Raw genomic sequence first — 27,454 nt, 5'->3', positions numbered from 1 at the left:
TAGAAAAATGTAAACAGCCCAAAAACAAGGAAATATAAAAATATTTTTAAAGTTTTCTAAATTTAATCAGTTCAGACTTTCAAATTCCTTTATTAAAGGAGCCTATTCAATAAGACAATCTTTTAAAGAGAGAGAAAAGAGAGAGAGAGAGAGAGAGAGAGAGAGAGAGATAAATTAGGTTCAAAATAACATGTAAATATTTGTCATGGTAGAGGGTGCATGGCAAAGGTGTGAACTACTGTAGTCCTAAGAATAGCAAGGAGGTTTCCAGTTCAGGACACAGCATTTATCTTTTTCTCTGGTAAATTTCCACTAAAATTACCCTAAACAATGAAATGCATTATCTTTAATGAACAAATCTAAAGGATATGGGCCATGCGTACATAGAATATTTCAATAAACTTACAATAGAACAAGAGCCAGAAAAAGCCTTGTGAAATAACTTGTGGATGAAGCAGTTGTCTGAGGAGAACCTATTCCTTGAAGAGAATTTGATGGTTTAGACATATGAAAATTGAAATATGGTAGCAATCATACTTGGGTAAAAACTGCTGTTTGAATTTTAACCTCGCTATCTGATTTTGACCTTCGACTACTTGCTTAAACAATAGGGTAGTTACAGGAGATTGACTCCCACTGACTCAGTAGCTTCAGGGGTAAAAACTATAGATAACCTTTAGTTCTGCTTTTGTATTATGGGCAAGATAGGGCCACATTCCAATGTCCAGCAGGGTGTGACTGGGAAGCAACCCTGCAGGCTGCCCCCAGTCTTTAGAATTTAGTCTTTAGGATTTAGGAACAGATAAGGACGGCCAGTTCTTTGTCCTAAGGGGCCAATCAGGGTTAGCTGAGGCAGTGACATCACCGACCTGAGTAAAACCCCTGGTCTGGGCGAAATTCGCTCTCTTCCGCCATGCTGCCTGCATGAGTGGGACAGCCCATGCTAGCATGGAGAAGGCTCTTTTGTTTATTGCATCAGACTTGGCTCCCTGGTGGTCCTTGGGGATCATGACTGGAATCCCCAGCCAGGACCATGAGGAACCCCAATCCGGAGAGCCTGACTGGCCGTGGTAGGTGTGTGTTTGCCTGTGTTTTTGTGTGAGCACTCTGGAGGGACTGCCCCTCCATTGGGGCTCTTACCTGGGTGTTTGCCGGCTGCTGCGTCAGCCAAGGTTTGAGCCCGGATCTGTAATAAACTCTAGCATGCTTAATCAAATTGGCTCTGGTGGTTCATCTCTTGGGGACTCGCTCCGTAACAAAAATTATAACCAACAAATAGATATATTAGAATTCCACTCAAATAAAAACGATATTATATATAAATTAAAGCATTTCACCATTATTAATAATGAATAATGGTCTTCAAAGAAAGTTTCAAATTAACACAGGTTAAAGCATAATTAAAATTCCAAAATTAGCCTGGCTGGTATGGCTTAGTTGGTTAAACATTATCTTGTCCATGGAGGGGTTGCCACTTCTATTCCTGGCCAGAACACATGCCGGGTTGTGGACTCAATACCCAGTAGGGGGCGTGCAGGAGGCAACTGATTAATGTTTCACTCATTGATGTTTCTCTCTCTCTCTCCCTCTCTCTTGTGCTTTCTCTAAAAATCAATTTTAAAAATTCTAAATCAAAGGAACCATAGTCTAATAGAATGGTTGATGAGCAGTGAGAACTCTGAATGACACACTTAATTTTAATTATCTGAGGTAATAAGTCAGTGGGTAGGTGTGAAGCAGAAAGCAAGATACAAGATATGTTGGTTTCTGGCTCCAAAATGTTTGAATGTAGGTGATTGGTGAGTGACCTTCTGCCCTGTGACTCTTGCATCTCTTAAGATCTCAGAATCTTCTGTCGGGCCTTCTGTGTTCTGATGGATAGTGGGAAAAGAACAAGATTATCACATCACATGAAATTTTTATTGGCAGAGCCTGGAAATCAAGTATCATATTCACGGGTTCGATTCCAGGCAAGGGCATGTACCTTGGTTGCGGGCACATCCCCAGTAGGGGGTGTGCAAGAGGCAGCTGTTTGATGATTCTCTCTCATCGATGTTTCTAACTCTCTATCCCTCTCTCTTCCTCTCTGTAAAAAAATCAATAAAATATATTTTTTTAAAAAGAAAGTGGAAGGAGTTTTAAGGATAAAATAGGCAGGTTTAGGGAATTTTAGGAATAGAGAGGGTCCATGGGGGAGGAAGGCAGAGGTGAGGGTTTGGAGCTGCCAGAAGGCAATACATTCACAGAGAGAAAAAGGGGTGCCAGGAGATAAGGGGAGAGGAAGACATCTATTCACAGAAGACAGGGAAAAGCCACAGGGTGTGGGAAGAAAGAGGAAACAAACTTTCCCTGAGGACAGAGAAATGCTGATAAACGGGAGAAAGGGGAAAATAGATTTTCACACAAGAGACAGAGAATTCTACCATTGAAGTGTGTGTGTGGGGGGGGGGGGGGGGGAGCTGGCACCACGTGGGGTTTGGGCTTCAAAAGTGATATTCTACCCACTGGAAGGCAGTATGAAGAGACAGAGAACTGCAGCCTTTATAAACCTTACCAAAAAAGAGCTTAGTGAGTCACTCCCTTGAAATCCCCTCCCAGGTGGAAGTCTATACTTGCTTCCAATAAATGTCCACCTTTGCTCCATAGCTTCATTCTTCAAATCCATCTGGATAAGAACCCGGGGAAGAAATGACCCTTGCATCCTGCTCAGGAAACAACCACCTGACTCAGAAGCTCATTCTACCCTGGCTAGGAGCTGCACGTGAGATCTGGGAGCTCGCCTGCGAATGCAGCCCATCCTCCCTTTCCAGGAGCTGGGAAGATGAACAACTTGTTGCAGAAACCAGACTGCCAGCCTTTTGCAAACCCCGAGCCTTTTGCAACCCCCCAGTCCTTTGCAATCCCCCATTCTATATTGCCAGTAAATTGTAATCATTATACCCATTTTGCATGCCCATTCTTATTCCTCTTGACCATTTATCCCTGTAATCTTTGCCCTTCTACCCAGTAGAAGCAGCTGGCTTATGGGGGCAAGGAGAGCAGATTTTTGTGGATGACCTGATGCTGTCCCACACTGCTGGCATTATTGGAATAAATATTTGATAGATTAAATAGAGAAGGGCTGGAGATCTGGATGGCAGGACACAGGCTTTATTGGAGGGAAGAGTACCCCTGCCGGCTGCTTCCAAAGAGAGGGGTGGAAAAGAGCCAAGGGTGGGGTACAAACACCTTTAAGGGGAGGATAGGGGACGGGGGCTTAGGGCACTCAGCACATGCTGATTGGTGATTAGGGACCTAGGAGCTCAGGAATGTCTGGCCGAATGTGGGGTTTATGTCTGTCCATCAACTGGAGGAAGGGAGGATCTATCAATATTCATATGACTCAATCCTGTGTCTGCTGAATTGGCTCAAGCAGTAACAGGCAGCCCAGACTTGTTGGATATCTGGTTTCACAGTTAGCTTGTGAACAGATGGGAGGGTGCTTTAAACTAAGACAATGGCTGAGAGACAGGGGTAGGACCCTTGATCAAATATCCTAGCTGGCCATTCCTTTATATTGTACCTGTCTTGTAAGTGGATAACCATCCTTACTGGAATACTTCTCTCCCCAGTTTGAGTTTGATAGATATGGGATACCAAGAAACCCAGTGCAGTGGGCTTAGTTCCGTATCCAGGATGTTCTCAGACATTTAGCTTCCATCGACCATCATAGGCTGAATATGTGTGTCCCCTCAGATTTTTATGTTCACGGCCACATCCCCCTGTGATGGTATTAGGAGGTGAAACCTTTAGAGGAAATTAAGATGGATCCCTCATGAATGACGTCAGTGCCCTTATGAGAATCACAAGAAAGCTTCCGTTTTCTTCTCTCTGCCTGGAATATGCATGGCCTCAAAGATGGCTTCACAGATAAATTAAACTCCAAAATAAGCAATGGAGAAATAGCACCTAAGACCATAATTCTTATTTTGAAACATTCTTCATTGGGCTCCATAATTCTCAGTCTCCCTTCAAATTACAAGGAAAGGCTCAATCGTTTTAGTCAGTTTATTTGTTTCACGTAATAACAGCTTGACTGTAAGTCTTTTCTTTGGGGGGAAAAAAAAAAAAAAGAACCAGCTAAGTAACAACATTTGAAGGCTATTGTTTGATTCTAACACAATGGAGTTAAGGTTAAAGCCAATAATTCCTGGACACGGATATTTAAATCCAGAGTGTAAATTGTCAGACTTCTTTGTCTTCATCCTTTTCAATAGGAGTGAGCCTGCAGGGTTAGCATATTGAAGCAAAGCTGCGGAGTTTGAAAGGTCAGTTGCAATAACAAAAGAAAGCCAATGCGCTGGGTGTTATGACTATAGACAAACATTAAGGGTTATTTTGTTTAATGAATTAAATTCGCAGGGTTACAAAAACATTGACTTTGAAGCATGCCTAAGCAGTAACCTCTCTTAGGGGATAGCCATAGAGCTCTTCTCTAAGGGGTCCGCGGAGAGGGAGAGGTCACATTGTGTATTGAGACACTGCATTCTCTTTTTGGCCAGATCTAATCACAAATGTTGTTCTTTGAAATTTATGTCTTTTTCTCCTCCATGAGATTTAAAATTTTGATCTTTATTCTTTTGAATCACGAAATACAAAGATTATGACTCTTCTGTGTATTTGCTCCCAAATAAAATTGACGAACCAATTTTCCAAGGTGAGCATTATTCTTACTTCATATTTAAGTACACTAAACCTTATAAAATTTTGAGAATGTGTGAAAGTCCATACTTGAAGGCATTGTCCTGTAGACCCTGGGGCCTAACACTATTAGAATTGTTATCTAAATGCATTCCTTGATGCAATGGATAATACATTTAACTGTTTTGCTTCCTCTTTGCTTATTCTATCCTGGTTATAGGAAGAGTGTGTGTTATTTTTCAGGCACTGTGGCAGCGATGGGAATCACCATGGAGAATCTACTATAGATGAAGCAGGGATTTTAGGGGAACATAGGCGGGCTTGGGGATTTTTTAGAATTGGGGTTTATGGGAAAGCATGGGGCTGCAGACTGGGAGAAGGTACATTTCCATAACACAAGGAAGCCAGGAGTAGTTCCATCACCATAAGACAAGGGATTAGCAACAGTTGCAATTATGTAAGACAAGGGAACTGGAAGTAGCCAGGAAAGGTCTATATTTACAAAATAAAGAGAAGGAAGGTCCTTCATTCAGATGGAAAAGAAGAAAGCCCAGAGGGAAGGAGGAGGGAGAACCTCACAAGTCATAGGGGAATATTGACTAATCAGAGGGGATTTCAGGCACCAGGATATGCAGTGTTTATAAGCCATAGGAAAAGGAATCCAGGGGGATTCTTACCTCTCCCTACCTGGGAGTTTGTACTCTCTCTTCAATAAATCTCCACCTTTGCTATACCACCTTCTGTCTGTGGTTTCATCCTTCTGGAATGTCCCCGATTCCGTAGGACAAAGAATTAAGGTTACAGCCCCAAAACCAGTATCATAGAGATAGAGAATGATAAAAGACAATTGTGTGGATAAATATGTAAGCTTTTGTGGAGACATTTGAGAAATAAAGATGAGTTCTGGGAGTTCTGGAGAGCAAATAACAATCTGCAGAGTGTGGACCTTAAAGGGCAGGTGGATCTTGCTTAAGGAACTGTCAATTCACAGTGTTTGAAAGTGAGAGGTGATGGCAGAGTGATGCAGACAGGGTTGAAACCCAGGGGTCTTATAAACAATGTTAATACAGACACTGGTATATAGAACAACAGGAATCTACTGACTTTTTTTGAATGGGGTTGGGCGATAATGATATAGGTCTTTAGGACAGGAAAAAATTTTTGAATTACTCTGGTGAGCTTGGGAAATAAGATTATATTTACATATTCAAAAGATCTCTGTTGTTGCAGAACATTTTAATGTTTTGTTGTTTGTTTTGTTTAGCTTGCATTCTGGGAACAGAGCTCAATTATTTGCAAATTAGCGAAGGGAGTTTTTAGGGGTAAAACAGGCAGGTTTAGAGAGGTTTAGGAATTAGGGGGCCCATGAGGGAGGGAGGCATAGTTGGCTGGGGACTTGGAGCTGCCAGAAGGCATACATTCTCAAAGAACAAAAGGCGCCTCAGGATAGGAAAGCAGAAGACACACATTCACAGAAGATAGGAGGAAAGCCATGGGGAGTAGAGAAATGCTGACAAAAGTGAGAAAGAGAAAAACAAATTTCCACAGAAGACAGAATTCTACCACTGAAGGGGAAGGAAAAGAAGGGTGCCCCAAGGTGGGCTTTGAGCTTTAAGCTGCTATAGTGACCAATAAGAAGGGAGCATTAAGAGCACTGCAGCCTTTATAAACCTCAGGAAAAACAAACTCACTGTGTTACCTCCATTGGGACGCCCTATATGGAAGTCTGTACTTGTTTCCAGTAAATTTCCACCTTTTCATACACCACTTTTTGTCTGTGGCATCATTACTCGAATCCAACTGGACAAGAACCCGGGAAAGAAATCACCTTTGCATCCTGCTCAGAAGAAACCACTCGTTTCAATTTGGTTCTGCTTTTCATTAGCAAGCCCTACAGGTCACTCTGATGTCTGCTAAAATTTTAGAACCTTGGAAGGAGGCTTTTATTTGCAACATTTGGTTCTCATCCCTGGCTGTGCATTAGAATCATGTGGGAGTTTACTGAGCTCACTTAAAGAAAAAAATTACCCCTAACCCTTAATTGGCTGTAGTGGAATCTGGGCATCAATATATAATAAAACCTTAATATGCAAATCGACCAAATGGCAGAATGACCGGCCGAAGGACTGGTCACTATGACGTGCCCTGACCAAGACAGGAGCTGCCCCCTGGTGGTCAATGCGCTTCCACAGGGGGAACACTGCTCAGCAAGAAGCCAGGCTCCTGGCTGGCAAGTGCAGTGGCAGTGGCAGGAGCTCTTCCCACTTTCGCAGCAGCACTAAGGAGCAGCAAACCAGCGGCAAGGAGCAGCAAGCAGGCAGGCATTAAGGAGCAAGAGGTCCCAGACTGAGAGAGGGCACAGGCCAGGCTGAGGGACGCCCTTACCCCACCCCTAGAGCACGAATTTCATGCACCAGACCTCTAGTATTTTAAAACTGACTTTAAAGGGTAGGCGGGTTAGCCCATCAAGGAAATAAACTCTGGTTGACCCTGACAGAGAAGGATTCCCTAAGCCTGGGAAAACAAAGATGTGATAAATTGTGGGAGATGCTTGTGGTTCCCGTTCAAATTCTATCCATACCTGGGCTCTCAATGAGAGTGCTAGCAGCCAGCAGCCGAGAATATTCCTCATAGTCAACACTATAAAGGAACACGGCCTCTGGGGATTCCTCTGCATTGGTGTGCTGGGAGCCCTGCAGGGTGTAAAAATTAGGAAGTGTGTGATACCAACAGCTGCAGGAACAGTAAAAGTGAGTCTAGCTACAGGTGTGGATGACAGAACAAGCCCTCTCCCCATTCTGACATGATACATTTTGGGATTCTCAGATAATCTTATGTGGGCCAGGGAAACTCCAATCACAGTCAGAATTAGATAGCTCATAAGATCATGATTAAAGAGAGTATTAATTCTCCCAGAAAATGAAATAAGATTGTTTTTTAAGCAGTAACAGTAGACCCTATGACACATTTTCATGAGCAACAATAAAAGCCTGAAGATATTAGATGACTGATACCAGAGGAGTGCGAGACCCTAGTAAAGACTTGAGGCCCAAGCCAAGAGGGTCCTTGGCTTCCCACAAGAAAGAATTCAAGCATGAGCCAGACAAGCGGTAAGAGTGGAAAAGCAGGCCTTTGGGCAGAGAGGACAGCAAGAAAAGCCACTCCAGAGAGAGAAGCAGCCTTTCCTCACAGAGGAGAAAGAGAGACCCCGGCCATCTGTAAAGGTTGAGCTTATATTAAGGTGACCAGATGCCCCACTTTTAGTGGGACAGTCCCGATTTTTAACAATTTGTCCCGCGTCCCGTGGCTTTTTAAAAAAGTCCCGCCCAAAGCGGGACGTCTGGTCCCCTTACTTTAGGTCATATATGTAGTTCTCATGCCCCTCTCCCAAATTAGAACCACACACGCAAACACAATTAGTATGCAAGAAACACAAAATTTAGTCATTTTCACAGGCAAAAGTCACCCTTTATCACAGATTTTATTTTAAAATATCATGAGTTTTTGCACTTCAACAAGAAGAAAAGTGATTTCAGATTAAAAAAAGATGGGATACTAGAAACATGAGCAAAGAAACTGACAAAACACAATAATTTTGTAATTCTTTTAAAGGCATAGAACAAAATTTCGACATAACAGTAATACTATTTAGGGCAGAGACTGAGCCTTTGTATGAATAAACTGCCAAGATCTCCATCTCTTATCAGGAGAATAGACAGGACAATGACCTTATTTGAACAAACTTATTACGGGTGCATCTTAAAAATAAGTGTAATCAAACCAAAGAAAGGCAACCAATAGCCTTAGAAATCAGGAAAAGGAAAGAAAAAGAATAGAGAAAAATGTCTTAATAAAACATAAGGCAGAGAAAACATTAAGAAGCAAACAAAACAGATGGTAAACAGACAACACAAAATGAGCAGAGAATTTATTTCTATATCAGTAAACATATTAAATGTACATGGATTATCAAGTTGGATAACAATAACATAATGTAAAATGACAACTTTATGTTGCTTATCATTTACCCATCCAAAGAAAAACCACATAAAACATACATAAATAAGATGATAGGAAAATATATATGTTAACTAAATACCAATTACAAAAAAAAATTTGGAATACCCAAATTAATATCAGAAAGAATGTATATTAAAGCAAAAATCACAAAGAATTAAGCAAAAAGAATTAAGCACAAAAAACAAAAAGCATTAAGATGATTCCTATAAAACAATTTATCAACATAAAACAATTTATCAACATGAAAATGTCATATGATATGATATACATAGTCTGAACTATGTATATCAGTATTTCAAATAGAATTTTAAAATAACAGTATTTCAAAAAGAATTTTAAAATTCCATAATTATAGTAAAAGATTTAAAATATATTGGGTAATGAGCATGTATGCAGATCAAGCAATAAAAGTTAGGACAAAAAGTGTTGAATTATAGTGAATTAGCATGATCTAAAAGATGAGATTTTATAAACTATAAATAATATATTTTTTATAAACTCAAAATGGATAAAGAACAAATATAAGATGGAAAACCATTAAAATCTTAGAAGAATTCATAGGCAGAAAAATATCAGACATATGTTATAGCAATATCTTTACTGATATAGCTCTTAGGGCAATGGAAGCTAAGGCAAAATGAACAAATGGGACTATATCAAAATAAAAAGCTTCTGCACAGCAAAAGAAACCAATAAAACAAGAAAACACTGCATGAGAGAACATATTTGCCAATGTTATCTCCAATAAGGATTTATGCTCTAAAATTTATAGAGAGCTCATACAACTTAACAAAAGGTAGATAAACAACCCAATCAAAAAATGGGTAAAGGACCTAAATAGACACTTTTCAAAAGAGGATATACAGAAGGCCAAGAGACATGAAAACATGCTCAAAGTCATTAATTATTCTAGAGATGCAAATCAAAAGGACAATGTGGCACCATATCACACCTGTCAGAATGGCTATCATCAACAAATCAACAAAGGACAAGTGCTTGTGAGGATGTGGAGAAAAAGGAACCCTCATGCATTGCTGGTGGGAGTGCAGACTGGTGCAGCCACTTGTGGAGAATAGTATGAGTTTCCTCAAAAAACTAAAAATAGAACTCCCATTTGAACCAGTGATCCCACTTCTAGGAATATATCCCAAGAAACTAGAAACTAGAAACACCAATCAGAAATGATGTATGCACCCCTATATTCAGAGCAGCACAATTTACACTAGCTAAGATTTGGAAACAGCCTAAGTGCCCATCAGCAGATAAGTGGATTAAAAACAGTGATACATCTACACAATGGAATACTATGTTGCTGTAAAAAAGAAAGAAGGAACTCTTATCAATCTCAACAGCATGGATGGACCTGGAGAGCATGATGCTAAGCAAAATAAGCCACTCGGAGAAAGGTAAATATCACATGATCTCTCTCATTTGTGGAGTATAATAAACAACATAAACTGATGAAGAAAAATAGATCCAGAGACATAGAAGCATAAAACAGACTATCCAACTTCAGAGGGAAGGCAAGAGATGGGGGTGGGAGGGAAAAGGGGGCAAGAAATCAACCAAAGGACTTGTATGCATGCATATAAGCATAACCCATGGACACAGAGAGTAGGGGGCGAGGGCATGGGGGGGGGTGGGAGGTCAATGGGGGGGAAAAGGACACATATGTAATACTTTAAACAACAAATAATTTAAATAAAAATAATATTTTATTCACTATTTTATACAAGATTTTACTAAGATAGTATTTGCTAATATAAAGCAATTCCATAAAATGTAATGGAAATACCTTGTTTCGTACTATTTTTGTCTTTATTTGTTTTGAATACATGTACTCTTTGGAAATTAATTCAAATTTTACAGTTTGTTTTATCTTTTAGATACTAGTATATACTGAAATACAACAAAAGCATTTCCCACTTAACATGAGCAATCTGTTCTAGATTGAAGTAATAACCAAAAACCTGTTTGCCATCATTTAAAGAAATTTATAATGAATTAGAAGTTAACCCTTCAAACTCTCCAATACCAAATTTCCAATTTGTAAACTAGCACTAAAACTCAGAAAATGTGTGTGTATGAATGTATGTGTATATAATCTCATTTAAAAAAAAAACACGTTATCTCTGTCTGTATAATTTTCTCTAACATGTTTTGATGATTCATTTCTAAACAGAATTTAGCAAAGGCTAAATTTTTAAAAGCACCCATAGAAAAGAGATCAGAACCAACATCATGGCAGAGTGCCTCTCACAAAAACTGATGCAATGAAACTCTTAGAATAACTCAACAACAACAACAACAACAACAAATGGGGTTTGGCTCCAGGCCCCATAGAAAGCTAAACTCGGGGGCAGGTGCTGATGCAAAAGGAAAGAGGTTTCATTCAGGAGCCACAGGACCTGGGAGAATGGTGGAGTTCCACACCTGCTTGCTCCAGCTTGTGGTTCCTATATGGTTAGGGTTATCTTGATAGTTTTTGGTGCATTAGGGCTTATATCCATTCACCTTAACCTTTTTCTGCTCAGTCCCTGTCCATTCAAATTTCTAGCTTTTAGTGAGCTCAGTATAAGAAACTCTCCAAGTGGGGAAGAATCTTGTATGCTCTGACTGTATAGCAACAATACCATTCATACTCAAGACTCTAGAGCATCAATACCATTAACACTCAAGCACAGTCTCCCCTTTCTGATATTCAATTCAAGATTTTTATAGGTGGTTCAGATGTCCTTTTACTCACTTTTAAATTAAATACTGGGATGACATTAGTTAATAACATTATATAAGTTTCAATTGTATTCTAAAATTAATTAATTATATATTGCGTTGTGTGCTCACCAACTGTAGCCTAATCTTCTTTCATCACCATATATTTGACTGTTTGCAGTGTCTACACCCTCTTATTTCTCCCTCCACTCCCCTTGCCCTGTGGTAACCTTCATTTTGTCTGTCTTTCCGAGTTTGTTTGTTTTGTTGGCTTATTTGTTGTCTTCTGTTTTATATCTTATATATGAGAAAATTATAGGGTACATCCTTTGCCATTTGTCTTATTGGCTTAGTGTGATACTGTCAAGATCCATCCAAATTGTCACAAATGTAAGAATTTCACCCATTCTTACAGCTCAGTTAGTATTCCATCATATATATAACTTGACCCCCAAAAATGTACATACACACTTTGAATAATTATAAAGGCAGCATTTATTAAAATACATTTTATTTTAAAAATTGAGCTATCAGCTGTTAAAGTGTGCATACATTTTGTAGGGGAAACGCTGTCTATGGAACGACACATTTTTATCAATGTCGTATTCATGACAATTAATAATGTTGCAATGAATGTAGAGGTATATATCTTAATTAATCAATACTTTCTAATTGGATTGATAACCAAAAGAATGATTGCTGCTTTATATAGAAGCTTAATTAATGCTGTTGGTTTGCATTTGTTTATTTGTTTGTTTGTTTGTGTTTATTAGTATTTTAAGGAGTCTCTACACTGTTTTTCATATTGGCTGCTACATTCCCATCAGCAGTGAGTGAGTGTTTTCTTTTCTCCACATTCTTTCCAATACTTGTTATTTCTTATTTTATTGATAGACATCCTAACAGGTGTGAGGTGGTATATTATTGTGATTTTGATTTGCAATTAGTTTACAGCTAGTGAAATTGAGCATATTTTCACATATCTGTTGGCTATTTGTATGTCTTCTTAAGAAAAAGTATCTATTTTCATTTTATTTAGAATATTACTAAAAAGTTTCTAACTTCTTTATTTTATTAAAACATTATATAGAGAATATGGGGCATAAAAATGCTTTTTCCCCTTATTAAGTTCTATAAAGTTCAGATATTAACAAGCAGAAGCTATTCCATAGGCAAACATAACACAAATAATCTAAGTGATGTGCCTCCAGTGATGTTTACAAGCAGAGTACAACTTGGATCATTATATATGATTACTTAGAAATGTTTCAACATTAACTACAGTTAATTTTTTTTTTCATTTTATGATTGCACAATTTATTAAGGAATCAGTAGATATGCAGAATATATATGCTATGTTATTCTAATTTAGATAAATATTTTTACATCAACCAATGTCTTACTTCTAAAACTACTTTAAAAATCACTATTGGGTGACTGGTGAAAGAATATGAATTTTTAAAAAAATTGTCATATAAACTTGACTTATAAGCCTGCAAGGCATTTTTATTTTAGTCCATTTTCTCCACATTTAAAATGTGTATAGCCAAAGCATTGGTACAGTCATTATACTTAAATGTGACAAATTAAATATGTACATGTTTCTCTGCTCCCTCCATGAATTCCCAATGAAAGGACAGCAGAGGGATTAAGTCCGCAAGGACATGAGAATTGAGGAGGAGAGAATGGAAGGCAGATGGAAAGTGTCAAAAAAGGTTTAGAAGATAAAAATTAGTGTATAAGCAACTGCAAATTTATGCATTAGTCTTTGCGATCAATTAAATGCTTGGGGCAGGATTAATAGCTAATCTGTAGTCTTTCCTCTAGCCTTAGGGATGCCTAAGGAAACCCTCCTGGAAAGACCAAGCAGGGAGAGTATAGGGGCATTCTGTCTCCAAGATGAAGAAAGATGTTGTTGAGTTTGCTTTGTAGCAGACTAAGATTCTGAACCTGGCCATTAAGATTATTTATTAAATACCCTATTATTGATGAGTAACCTGAAATTGACAAATAAGCTATAATTGAGAAGTAATGTGCAACTGATGAGGTGTAGTTTCACCAGGGAATGAGAGCTAGTCAAGTACCCCTGAGAGTGATACATGACTAATGAGGTATAAATATACCTCGAGTATAACCTCATCTCACATGACTGATTTGCATCCAACAGGGAAAGACTGGGACATGTGGAATCTGCCCCGGAGAATCATGAGACATCTGCTAGCTCTTGCTGTGCACCCTCTCCTCCCTGTCCTATACTCAGTAAATACTAGATAAACTTCATGGAGTCTTCTGAATTTGATTGGTAATTCCAACTTAAAACCATTGTGATGTATCAAGCAAATTTTATGTTCAAGGCTGAAAGAAGGAAGGGGAAGCAGAGAGGTTAATTTGTGTCACAGACCACCAGAAAGTACAAAAAAAATCAGAAACACTGTCTTTAGGTGTAATAAAAAGGGAAGTTTGTCTGAAAAACATTTAGGGAATCCATGTATCCCCATACTTAAAGACTGCACCACTTTATGGCCTAGAGAAGGCCTACAGAATTACTTACTTTCTGGAAATAATGCACTTTGTTTATATAAAAACAATGTCTCTCCCCAGAAATCCAGAAAGAAAACTGAGACGGAGATGCTGAAGAGGCCTTGCAGGGAAGGTCACTAGGAAAATGGAGGGAAGCATGAAGCACCACAGTGAAAACAAAGAGTTTGTGTAGAAACCTACACTTAATGCTTTATTCTAATTTCTCTTCTTACTACCTGAAATGTAGGTTTCAAGATTACATGAGATTGGATGAGAGATAAACACTTACATTTAATGATATATGGACTTTCCCCCAACAAAACTAACACATCTCATGTGATCATCTCACTCTGCATGATCTGCCCACGCTTACAGAGTTTCTAGAAACTCTCACTTTAGAACCCATAAAATTAGTCAGATGTTGAGGAAACAGGGGTAGAAGACAACAAAAGAGAGAGAAAAAGGAAATTTTTAGGTTGATGGGGAGAGATATTGAAAGGAGTTTTTAGTGGGGGGGGGGGGGTGGAAAGCAAGCAGGTTTAGGGAGGTTTAGGAATTAGGGGACCCCTGGGAGAAAACCCAAGGGTTGCAAACCTGGGAGCTGCCAAAAGGTATACATTTACAGAATAAAGAAGGCTGCAGCGAATAGAAAAACAAAAGAGAGAAAAACTTCACGTGGAGTTTGGGCTCTGAAGCTGCTATGGTGACCAATCAGAGGGGATTTCAGGACACAAAGAACCACAGCCTTTATCAACCTTAAGAAGAAGGTCTTGGTGGGTCTCTCTCCCCCTCCCCACGTGGGAGTCTGTGCTTGTTTTTCAATAAACTTCCACCTTTTTCTGTAACACCTTTTGTCCGTGACTTCATTCTTCGAATTCACCTGGATAGGAACCTAGGAAATCACCTTTGCATCCTGCCCAGAGGTAAAACCACAAGTTCTGGTCTAATTTCCACTTTTCCATATGCTGAGCTGAATGCTCTGCATCTGGCCTAAGGAACAATTGGTACGTGTTGGGGGAGGAGGAGAGAAGAAAAAAACTAAGGAGAAAGGATTTTAAGGAAAACAAAAAAGCCTCTCTTTCCCAACGTGGTAGACCAGGAGGTGCCATCATGGGAGCAGAGATCTGCCACCACGATGACTGAAAGTGTCTGCCAAGGATCCTAAGAGCCAGGACATCTACCCAAGGCCCTAGGTCAAGCTGTACAGGTTTCCAGCCAGACAAACCAACTCCTGCAACTGGTGCTGAAAGGCTGCTTATAAGAGGCACCAACCAGTCACCTGTCCTTTTCTCGGATCATCTGGAAGCTGAAGCTTTCTGGCTCGGAGGGCAAAACTGCTGTGGTTGTGGGACTATAATCCATGAGGTGGGTATCCGGGAGGTGCCCAACCTGAAGGTACAATATGTGAACTTTGTGTAAGCAGCTGCACCTGGAGCCTCATCCTCAAGACTGGGGGCAAGATCTTCACCTCCAACCAGCGGCTGTGGCACCCACTATCCTGCTTTCTGTTCCTCACAAGGGCAGAGAAGTGTAAAGGCATTTCAGCAAGGCCCCAGATGCCCTCGCAGCCACTCCAAACCCTGCCTATCTTCCAAGGACTGGAAGTTCAAGACCAAAATAGGCAAATTGGTCAGCTATGGCTATAAAATTAACCCCAGTGCTTATCTTCTTATTTAAAAGACTAGAGCCCTGGTGCATGAAATTCATGCACAGGCAAGACCTGGCCAGCAATCAGGGCCAACCAGCTGGATGATCAGGTTCCCTGCTTACACCGCCTTGATCTGGTACTCCTCACATGCTGCCCTGCACTGCTGCTGCCCCTCAGGACCTGCAGGTTGGGGCACTCCACTGTTGAGTGTCTGCCCCCTGGTGGTCAATGTGCATCATAGGGACTGGTCGTTCTGCCAGACATTCCACCTTTTGGTTGATTTACATATTAAGGTTTTATATAGATAGAATTTTGAATTTTTTTGGGGGGGGGAAAGGTACAGATAATTTACCTGATATACTTAGTGATATTAGGATAAACGTTTTATTTGAGAGACTGGAGACATATTAGTGACAATAAAAAAGAAAAGCCAACAATGTAATTAATTAATTATTAACTTGAGACAAAACACAAAGTTAATAAAAAGTAAATTTCATCTGCACTATTAATTTAGTTGTATGAGAAGACAATAATATTGACTTAATTAAAACTGTAATATAGCTATAGTGGAAGGCCAAGAGATGGGTTTTTACTATTTGTGGAGAGGAAAATGGAATTTAATACTCATATTCTATAGCAGAAAGGCCATAAATAAAATAAAGCTATGACATTATTTAGGAATATAGAAGTAAATACAACAGAAATAGCTAAACAAGTTAAAAATGGTTGTTTCTAAGTGGGGGCATGGAGATGGGAGGAGAACAGAGTGAGAAGAGGATTACCTTTTTAGGTTAGATACCACATAGTGTGAAAAAACATATTCACCTGATAAACTAATAAAAATTAATAAAACTAAAAAATGAATATTTCCTCCAAATTTTCCTTCAGAGATCATACTTTTTTACCATTTGCATAAATTCTGTGCCTCCATCTAAGTGCAGATTGTCACTTGTTGTTCCTTAGCCAGTTTTGAAACAGTTTCCTTCTGTGAAGTTAATTAGTAAACACACTGTTGGAGAAGGTAATCGGCAAGGTGTGACCTCTGGTAGGCCCACCAACTGGACTCAGGCAACGGGAATCGGAGGCCCCTCCCCCCTCCCGGGTCCTTGGAGTGCACCTGCTGCCTGCTATTTCCACACCGGCAGCGTTTCAAGGACACAGCTCTGAGAGAGCAATGTGCTAATGAAACCATCTGGGTGGTGTAAGGGACTGAGCCCCAATAAGGCCTCTTTATAAACTCTTAAGACTCTGGCAATTGGGTGCGGAAATCTCATTGTAAGGTCCACCAAGACAAGCCTTATATGTAAGTTCCCTTGCTTATGAAACCTGCCACCTAGCACTCTGCATGCTCTGCCTCCCTTATCCATATCTCCTTGCCCTTGGTGCACAGGGTCCAGTATTTGAAGCATCACAAACCTCACAACTGTGTTATGAGGGTCTAATAAAATAACACAGAAGACACAGGGTGGAGTGCCTAGTATGCCTCCATTCTGTCTTCATAAAAATGTTAGGTTTGTTGTGGTCATAGAACTTGTAATATGAGAACTTATACAATACTAGAGGCCTGGTGCACGGAAATTTGTGCACTTGGAGGTGGGGAGGGCGTTCCCTCAGCCCAGCCTGTGCCCTCTTGTAGACCAGGAGCATTTGGGGGGATGTCTGACTGATAGCTTAGGTCACTGAGTTGGGCTTAAGCCACAGTCTGGCCTCCCTTTGCGGGAGGTGACCCATGGCCGAATGGGGGACAGCACCTGACAGTGAGCAGCCAGCCCTGCCCCGGCCCCCAGATCACCCTTCTGCCACCAGCAGTCACTGCTGCCCCCGATCGCCATCCCCTCCCTCTGCCTGCTAGCACCCATCCTGGCTGGCCTGGTGCCTCCCACTGGCCAGCCCCATCCCCCACTGACCAGTCATTCCACCATTTGGTTAATTTGCATGTTAGGCTTTTATTATATAGGATACTGACTTATTCTTTGCTTTTATTTAAATATATAAGATGCACATTTTCTCTGTCACTATAGCTATTGATCAAGTTTTTCCAGTCTTTACTATTGGTATTTTGGGTACAATAATTATTTGTTGTTAGGGACTGTCCAGGGCATTCCCAGGTATCTCCCAGCATCCTGGGCTTCACCCACTGGATGCCAGAAGCAGGGCCTTAGTTCTCCAACTTCAACAACCAATAATGTCTCCAAGACATTGCCAAGGACCTCTGGGCTGGTAAGGAGGATGTCAAAATTGTTGAGATACACAAATATCTAGTAATTTTTCCCAATGGCTGTACTGTCTTTCCACAGAGGTACCAAGATGTATTTAACTATTCCTTGATCATTGAATATTTGATTTCTTTCTTAATTTTAATATTTTAAAATGCTAAATGAATATTTTGGTTTAAAATTTAAAATCAGAATGTTGTGAAAAATATTATTGTACACAAATATTTGGCTGCGTCTCATATAATATCCTGAAATAAGGCAATAGGGCATACATAAATAGGGCATTTAAATTATAAAGTTATAGCTATTTAAATATATATATATATATATATATATATATATATATATATATATATATAATTTCAGTATCCCTAAAATCATTAGGATTTTTATGATAAAAGACCATCCTAAATAAAAGTAAAACCCCTTGCCATTATTGCCAAGGTCTCAAACTTGTGAGCAAGAACTGTCTGCTGATTTTCAGGCATCATAACTTAACCATAAAAATTCTCTTGAGAGCATTTTTCTCCAAAAATATAAGTTTAGACTGTAAGTTTCTGGAATAGTAGAAAACTGACATATGACTCCATTTTCCATGATAAAGGTCCTATCGGGCCATTAAGATATATTTATTATTTATGGGAGGTTTCATGTATTAGTTTGGAAACTCAGGCTTCAGAAATGACTTACTTTCTTCTTATAGGCAAATAGATGTGCAGACTAACTTTATAAAAGTAAACTTTTTATTTAGAAAGCATTTTATGCATAAATTTCTGTATGAAGAAGGAACACATACACAGAGTGCATAAATTATCAGAAAAGGGGACCCCACCCTCTCTTTTCCATTCTGGAAAGACAGATAAGAAGAGAAAAAGTTATTCCATCTTGTTAATTATTTCCAAGCACACAGTTTTTCAAGTAGCATTACTATTCCTTTTTTGGTATTTTTGTGTGTGTTTTTTTTGTTTGTTTTGACTTTGTTTGCAACTTCCTGATATGACTCTGGAGAAGGCTAGAAACAATAAAGGCACCTCAAATTACACTAGCCCAGACTTCAGGCCCTTCATACCCAAATGCTCTATGTTTTCCCAAAACAATCTTGTCTTCTGTGTTCTTTACCTTTTTATTTTGCTCTATTAACCACTGCAGGATAAGATGTCCTATAGGATGCTCTGCAAGGTGAAGCTCTCCCTCCTTGCTACCCGGATGCAATTCTCCTACCGCCAGGCCGGTTATGACATTCAGAGCAGGTTGACCTTCTTCAATGGCAGTTCCCAGAAAGTCAGACACCAACACACATGCAGACTTACCCAGCACCACTTCTTGGACATGTCCTTGCAGGTAGCATAACAAAGCTGGAGAGGTGAGTTCTAAGAGCTCTCTGTGATGGACCTCTGTATCTTTCTTACTGTGTGTTTCCATCTCACAGTTCTTCAAAAGCCTATTTTCTCTGTTCTTTTTAAAAAAATATATTTTATTGATTTTTTACAGAGAGGAAGGGAGAGGGATAGAGAGTTAGAAACATTGATGAAAGAGAGACATTGGTTAGCTGGCTTCTGCACATCTCCTACTGGGGATGTGCCCGCAACCAAGGTATATGTCCTTGACCGGAATCGAACCTGGGACCCCTCAGTCCACAGGCCAATGTTCTATCCACTGAGCCAAACCAGTTTTGGCTATTTTCTCTGTTCTTCTTTGCCATAATTAATATGACATTGGATCACATGAGCAAATGCAATGTCTCATTTTTCCTCGAATCAACTGCTACAAATCTCTCATCAACTTCACTTTTTCTTTGTCACAGTCTTTTCTTAAGATTCCCCCAAATCTGCTTTGCTTGAGCAACAGTGTCAGAGTTGGTTTTATCACTGAGTTGTCTGCTTTGCTTCAGTTCTTTTTGAGATCATCCCATTTCTGTTTCTTGGGTGCTAATCCATCACTTTTACAGTCTGTCTGAAATTTTCTCTTCCTGTTGACTTTATTTGCCTGCTGGGATTTGTTTTTTGATATTTTATCCCCTTGCTGCTTATTCCTGAACTGCGTCACACCTGTTTGCCTGGTTGTATGGCATTTTCTTCCAAATTCTTAGATGTGATTCTTAGGTCCACCTCCCTTTAACATTTCTTGGGAACATCTTTGAATCATTGTTTTTGTGAAATCTGTTTTGTTTTGTTTTTTCTTGTGATTTCTTTATACCTTTTTTTGTGATTTTTTTCTTCTTCTCTGAGTTGCATGAGAGCAACTTTGTGGTCCAGAGAGATGCAGCTCCTGCTGCCACTTCCTCTTTAAATTAAATGTTTGAAGTGTTTTATTTATAGGAGCAGATGAACTATGTGATACTATCAGCTTGCTTATTCTAGATGCACAGTTAAGGAACTTTTAAACTAAAACCTATTCTCCTCAGACTATTTCAAAAAATTCAAGAAGAAGGCACACTTCCAAGCTCTTTCTATAATACATACGTCTCCTCATTTTTTTTTCCAATTGACCTTCCCCCAGCCTCCCCAACCCCCTAGCACATGCCCTTTCTCCTTCCCAGTGAATAACCCTAAATTTATTGATACTTAGCATAATACTCTCCAGGTCCATTTACTTAGCATAATACTCTCCAGTAAATACTCTCCATTTACTTAGCATAATACTCTCCAGGTCCATTTTTTACAAGACCTGGCCTGATGTCCTGCAGAAGATCAATTCTTCTGCATTTGTGTGTTGCTTCCTCATGGCATCGTGTATGTTAAACAACTTACATGTAAGTTAAACAGCTTTTATGGATCCTGAAATCTGAAAGCTAAATGTAAAGGCTAGAGAATTTAAGTTAAGTAACTTTTCTAAAATGCATTCTTAGTGATGCTGCTTACTTTATATCTCCTCTCATCAGGAAACAGATATTACCTGGTTTCTGCCGCCATTTATACCAATGATATTGCTTGATCAGAGTGATGACAGACTGAGCCCTCAATTGTCCCCAAACATCCCTACCCTGGCAACTAGAAGATAAAATGTGGTATAACTTTTGTATCATGATATGATTTTCCAGTTTTATCATCTACCATATGCCCAATGGATTTGACATTCATTCAGGGTTCCTCTTTTGAGTTAATATATTCATTAAAGGGGATTGTAAAATGATAATTTTTTGTTCTTATTTTTTGGCTGTCATTCTGTAAAATAGTTTTCCCTCATCATGGGTTTATTTGGTTATAGTTCTTAATTCAAAATTAGGATACTTGCCTTATCTTCTTTTAGTTACTGATATTCAAAGAACTGGACTGTTTTATTACTATCTCAAATGGCAATTTCTGGCTCCTATTATCTTTTTAACATTTTGGACTCATATAATGTCATTGGGTTAATGTTTCAATTGACTAATTTTTTATTTTCAAATGTTTTACAATTTAAATAGTATAATTCAAAGTTGATAAGCCTTGTCATGATGGTTATTGTGTCCTCTTAACTCAGCTGTTACTGTCTCTTATTTTTTGTTTTAAAATATTTTAAACATATAGAAAATAGAATAGAAGAAAGAACTAACACTGCTCTGCACCAAGCCTCCACAATTATCAACACACATCCAAATTTATTTCTTCTACAGTTTTAACCACTCCCCTCCTTATATTCTTTGAAAGCAAATTCCAAATATATAATTTCATTTAATGCATAAATATATTCTGAAAGACAAGGACTATTAGGACAACTATCAAACCTCATAACATATCTAAGAATCTATAAACAACAATTTCTTAAATATTATTAAATATCTCGTCAGTGGTTACATTTCTGTCTTTTTAAAAATGACATTGAATTTATTAGGGTGACATTGGTTAACAAAATAGCTTTCAAGTCATCAGTTCTATAATACATCATCTGTACATTTCATTGAGTTTTCAACAACCAAAGTCAAGTCTCTTTACATCACCATTTATTCCCTCTTTACACACTTCTATCTTTCCCTCTGTCAATCACCATATTGTATCTATGAGATGTTTTTTTTGTTGTTCTTTTGTTTTTATTTAATCCCTTCAATTTTTCACCCCAATCCTCCTCTTTTATGATACCTATCAGTCTGTTCTTTTTATCTATGAGTCTGTTTCTATTTTGTTTGTTTCTATTTTGTTTATTTATTCACACTTATAAGTGAAATCTATGGCACTTGTCTTTCTATGACTGGCTTAATTTTACTTAGCATAATACTCTCCAGGTCCATCCAATCTCTCCAAAATGGTAAGATTTTCTTCCTTTTTATGGCCAAGTAGTACTCCATTGTGTAAATGTACCAAGGCTTCACTATCCACTAATCGTCTGCTGGCATACTGTTTTGCACAGTGGCCACACCAATCGTCATTCCCATCAACAGAACACATATGTGGATTCCCTCTGCTCCACATCCTCACTAACACTTGTTTGTTGATTTATTGGTGATAGTCATTCTGACAAGTGTTTGGTATCTCTTGTAGTTTTACTTTGCATTTCTCTGACTATTAATGACATTGACATTTTTACATATGTACATCCTCTTTGGAGAAGTTTGATTCAGGTGCTTTGCTCGCTTTCAGTTAAATAGTGTTTTTTTTAATGATGATTTGTATAAGTTATTTATAAAATCTGGATATTAACACCTTATCAAATGTATCATTGGCAAATATGTACTCCCATACTCCCATTCAGTGAGTTGTCTTTTATTTTGTTGAATATATATATATATATATATATATATATATATATATATATATTTGCTATGCAAAAACATTTTATTTTATTTTTTTAATTTCTTTATTGATTAACATGTTACATATGTGTCCTAATTCCCCCACTACTCCCCATATTCCCAAATCATTCCCTCACCCCCCCTTCCCTGTTGTCTGTGTCCATTGGTTAGGTTTATATGCATGCATATAAGTCCTTTGGTTCATCTCTCTCCCTTACCCTGACCCTCCCCTACCTTCCCTCTGAGGTTTAATGATCTGATCAATGTTTATCTGTCTTTAGATCTGTTTTTGTTCATCAGCTTATGTTGTTCATTATAGTCCATAAATGAGTGAGATCACATGTTATTTATCTGACTGGCTTATTTAACTTAGCACAATGCTCTCCAGTTCCATCCATGCTGTTGCAAATGGTAAGAACTCTTTCCTTTTTTACCACAGCAGAGCATTCCATTGTGTAGATGTATCACAGTTTTCTAATTCACTCATCTGCTGATGGGCACTTAGGCTGTTTTTAAATCTTAGCTATGATGAATTGTGCTGCTATGAACATTGGGGTGTATATATCCTTTTTAATTGGTGCTTCTAGTTTCTTGGGAGATATTCCTAAAAGTGTAAAAACTTTTTAGTTTGATGTAGTTCCTTTTGTTTTGTTTGCCCAAGGAGATATATCAGAAAAAAAAATATATTGCTACAAGACCTGACCAAGATTTTACTGCTTGTGTTTAGTTTTAGAATTTTTATGGTTTCAAATCTTACATTTAAGTCTTTAATCCATATTGCATTTATTCTTGTGTGCGGTGTGAGGGGGTGGTGTAGTTTTGCATATACCTCTCCAGTATTCCCAACATCATTTATTGAATAGACTGTGTTTTCACCATTGTATTTTCTTGCTTTCTTTGTCAAACATTAATTGACCATAAAAACGTGGGTTTATTTGTGAGTTCTCCGTTCTGCTCCATTGATCTATATGTCTGTTTTTATGCCAGTACCATATTTCTTTTGGTTACTATGGCCTTGTAGTATAGTTTTATACCAGGTACTGCTATATCTCCAACTTTGTTCTTTCTCAAGATTGCTGTGGCTATTCACAGTCATTGTGGTTACATATACATTTCAAATATTTACTTTGATTCTTTGAAATACATCATTGGTAGCTTGATGAGAATACATATAAATCTATAGATTTGTTTGGGCAGTATAGACATTATAATGATGCTAATTCTTCCTATTTTAGAACATGGTATATACTGGTACTCCCATTCATTTGTATCTTGCTCAATTTCTTTCTTCAGTATCTTATTAATATTTTCTGAGTATAGGTCTTTTATATCCTTCTCTAATTTATTCTTAGTTATTTTATTTTTTAATGAAATTATAAATGGGATTGTTTTTCTTACATTCTTTTTCAAATAGTTCATTATTTATTAATTAAAATGAAACTGATTTCTGGATATTTATTTTGTATCCTGCTACTTTACTGAATTGATTTATCAGTCCTAGTAGTTTTCTTTTTCTTCTGAAGAATCTTCAGAGTTTTCTGTATACAGTATCTTGCCATCTATAAATGACAGTTTTACTTCTTTCTTTCCAATTTGGATGCCTTTTATTTCTTCTTGTCTGATTGGTATGGCTAAGACTTTAAGTACTGGGTGAAAGCAGACATCCCTGTGTTTTTCCTGATATTAAGAGAAATGCTTTCAGCTTTTGCCCTTTCAGTATGATATAGACTGTTTTTCATGTATGGCCTTTATTATATTAAGGTATTTTTTCTCTATTTTTACTTAGCTGAGAGTTTTTATCCTAAATAGTGCTAAGTTTTTCAATTTCTTTTTTCTGCATCTATTTAATGATCATGTGATTTTTATCCTTCATGTTGTTCATGTGGTGTATCACATTTATTGATTTGTGGCTATTGTACTAACCTTGCATCCACAGAATAAAAATCACTTGAAAATGGTGTTTGATCTTTTCAATGGATTGCTGGATTCAGTTTGCTAATATTTTGTTGAGGATATTTTGTTGAGCTCAGAGCTCCTATAGAGCCCAAATTCAGCAGGGAGGGACCACCATGAATTGGGGGGTGGAGGGGGGGCAATAGATCTCCCTTTGGGGGAGGGGGGAGGTGCTGATCAGGCTCTCAGGAAGGTGGCAGCCTTGGTCCCTAACCCTAACCCTAACCCTATATTGGGAAATCTTGAGTTTTAATGTCATTCAAAATAATTACTTCTTTGACATATCTGACAATATAAAGAAAATGGTTTAAAAATAACATATTCATATTGTTAGAAGCAAAACTTGGAAGGAAATCTTGAAATAGCATATTTCCTTTTATACTTATACCATTTTCCACTTAGGCGGTAGAATCAAACTTTCATGTTATAAAGTCATTGAGAACAATACTTCTATTGCATAATTTTGTTTGAAAATAGCTCTTAGTAGAAGGCCATGAAGAGAGAGGACAGCTAGAGGACAGCTTAGGCTCACTTCCCGGCTTCTCTCTTAAAGGGCTGCCTCCGTTATTTTTACAGTGGAATGGACAGTTCTTTGAGCTATGACAACTATTAAGATTGTTTTTCTTAAATATTTATCCTTTTTCCTCTCCATCACTCCCAGTACCCATGCACTATCTAGCCTTTTTATACTTAGACATGCCCACAGTATTGCCCACCCAGGACAGGGCAGCTTCTCCTGGCAAAGGTGTGTGTATTTGCTTTGTGTTCTAAGTCCATTCTCCAGGTCCCCCTAGCACTTCTGGATTGTCCCCAATATGCAGTATTTACCACTCCACCACTTGCCCACTGTATTGTAGTTTCCTGCTCTTATTTTATTGGTTTTGGGGACATTTTCCACAGTTCATACAATTTTTGGTTTATGTGACTTTTGCAATTTACAGTAGGTCCTCAGGTTGTGTGGGAGATCCATTCCTAGGGTGCTACATAACGTGATTTTCTCCATAAGTCAGAACCCACCTGCCTAAGCACCTACGTCGCTCATATGACTTACATGAAGCACCCACACAGCAGTAATGAAGTGAAACAGTAAAAATTAAATAAATTAAATAAATAAATAAATAAAGATAACAATTCCTGACCTTTACATGTGGTAAATAAACAATAAAAAACATAAAGCACATATGTACATATGTCAAAATGACAGAAAATTTTTTTTTATTAATAAATGGGAGATGGCAATGTAATCACGAAAACAATGTACATCAAGTATGATGCAATGCGAGGACTCTCTGTATATCCACCCAGTATCTGTGAATGTGTAAGTTGTGGGGGCCTCATTTATTTCTCTGGTTATTTCAAGGATTTAGAAAGAGAAATAAAGAGATCTGTGCTTGGACTTATGCCAAATTACTGCTATAACTCACAGCCTTTAGATTGTATTTGTTATTAACTACTGAACCCAAATTCATTTGTTGGGTTATAATTTTGTTTGAATTATAAAGGGCTCTCAGGTTATTACACCTGTGGTCAATAACCTATACTAATAAAAGCCTAAATGTTCCTCGTGCCCTCACACAATGCCCTCACATCATCACAAGATGGCCACCACAAGATGGCCAGCAGGGGAGGACAGTTGTGAGTAATTGGGCTGTTAGGGGAGCAGTTAGGTGTCAATCAGACCAGCAGGGAAGCAGTTAAGGAGCCGTTAGGGGCAATCAGGCAGGTGAATGGTTAGGAGCCAGCAGTCCCTGATTGTGAGAGGGATGTTTAACTGCCCTGCGAGATCGGCCCTAAGACAGCAGTCAGACATCCCCTGGAGAGTCCCAGATTGGAGAGGGTGCAGGCCAGGCTGAGGGACACTGCCTCCCATGCACAATTTTAATGCACCAGGCCTCTAGTTGAGTATATTAAGGAAGGAGAAACTAGCTTAGGTATGGTTTTGTAAATGTGTATTATACTGTTCCCTGGGAGTTAGTAAGAGCAATCTAAGTTTCCAAAAGTCTATGATACATCATCTCTTTGCTGAATGATTAATACACCTCAGTACGTTTATGAGGTATTAACTCTTGAACCCTATTTTTTAAAAATTAAAGATGGTAAGAAGCAAGACATAGGAGGCAATTTGTATTAAACATTTGATTCAAGTACTCTGGTTAAGTCTTCCAGTAAAATAAAACGGGTAAAGTCTATTTGCTTAAGAGTCATGGGTATAATGCCAGTAGGCAGGCATTATACCCATGATTCTTAAGCAAATAGACTTTACCCGTTTTATTTTATCCTCATCACATTTTTTGGGGGTATAAATCCTCAATAATTGTCCTTTGAACATTTTCTTTTCAAAAGCATCCAGGAATTTTAAAACATATGCCATCTCTGTTAGTATCTTTACTGAATCTCACATTATCCTTCAATGATATATTTTTCTTGGTGAATAAGACATTCTCTTTCAATTGTAATGTTTTTATATTTATGTATTTAAAAATATATAAAATATTTCTAAATATAATTTGAAAAGCTCTCATAAGCTATACAAACTAGAGGCCCAGTACATGACAATTGTGCACTGGGAGAGGCTGTCCCTCAGCCTGGCCTGTGCCCTCTCACAGTCCAGGACTCCAAGCGGCATGTCTGTCTGCTGGCTTAGGCCTGATAACCCTGGGGATAAATCTAAGCCAACAGTCAGACATCCCTCTTGCAGTCTGGGGTTCTCATTTCTGGGACCTCTCACTCCTTACTACCCACCTGCAGTGGAGGTGTGAGAGGCTACTACACTTGCCAGCTGTGAGCCTGGCTTCTGACTAAATGGCACTCCCCCTGTGGGAGTGCACTGACCACCTGGAGACAGCTCCTGTGTTGAGCATCTTCACCCTGGTGGTCAGTGCATGTCATAGCAAATGGTTGTTCCACTATTTGGTCAATTTGCATATTAGAGTTTTATTATATAGGATGTTTTAATTTGATTATTTTTCCATTATTTAATTAAAATTTAAAATTCAC

Source organism: Pipistrellus hanaki (assembly GCF_964339955.1).
Source record: "Pipistrellus hanaki genome assembly, chromosome: 8".
NCBI classification, from domain to species: domain Eukaryota; kingdom Metazoa; phylum Chordata; class Mammalia; order Chiroptera; family Vespertilionidae; genus Pipistrellus; species Pipistrellus hanaki.
The sequence above is the reverse complement of the archived record's forward strand: the minus strand, read 5'-3'. Positions refer to the sequence as shown.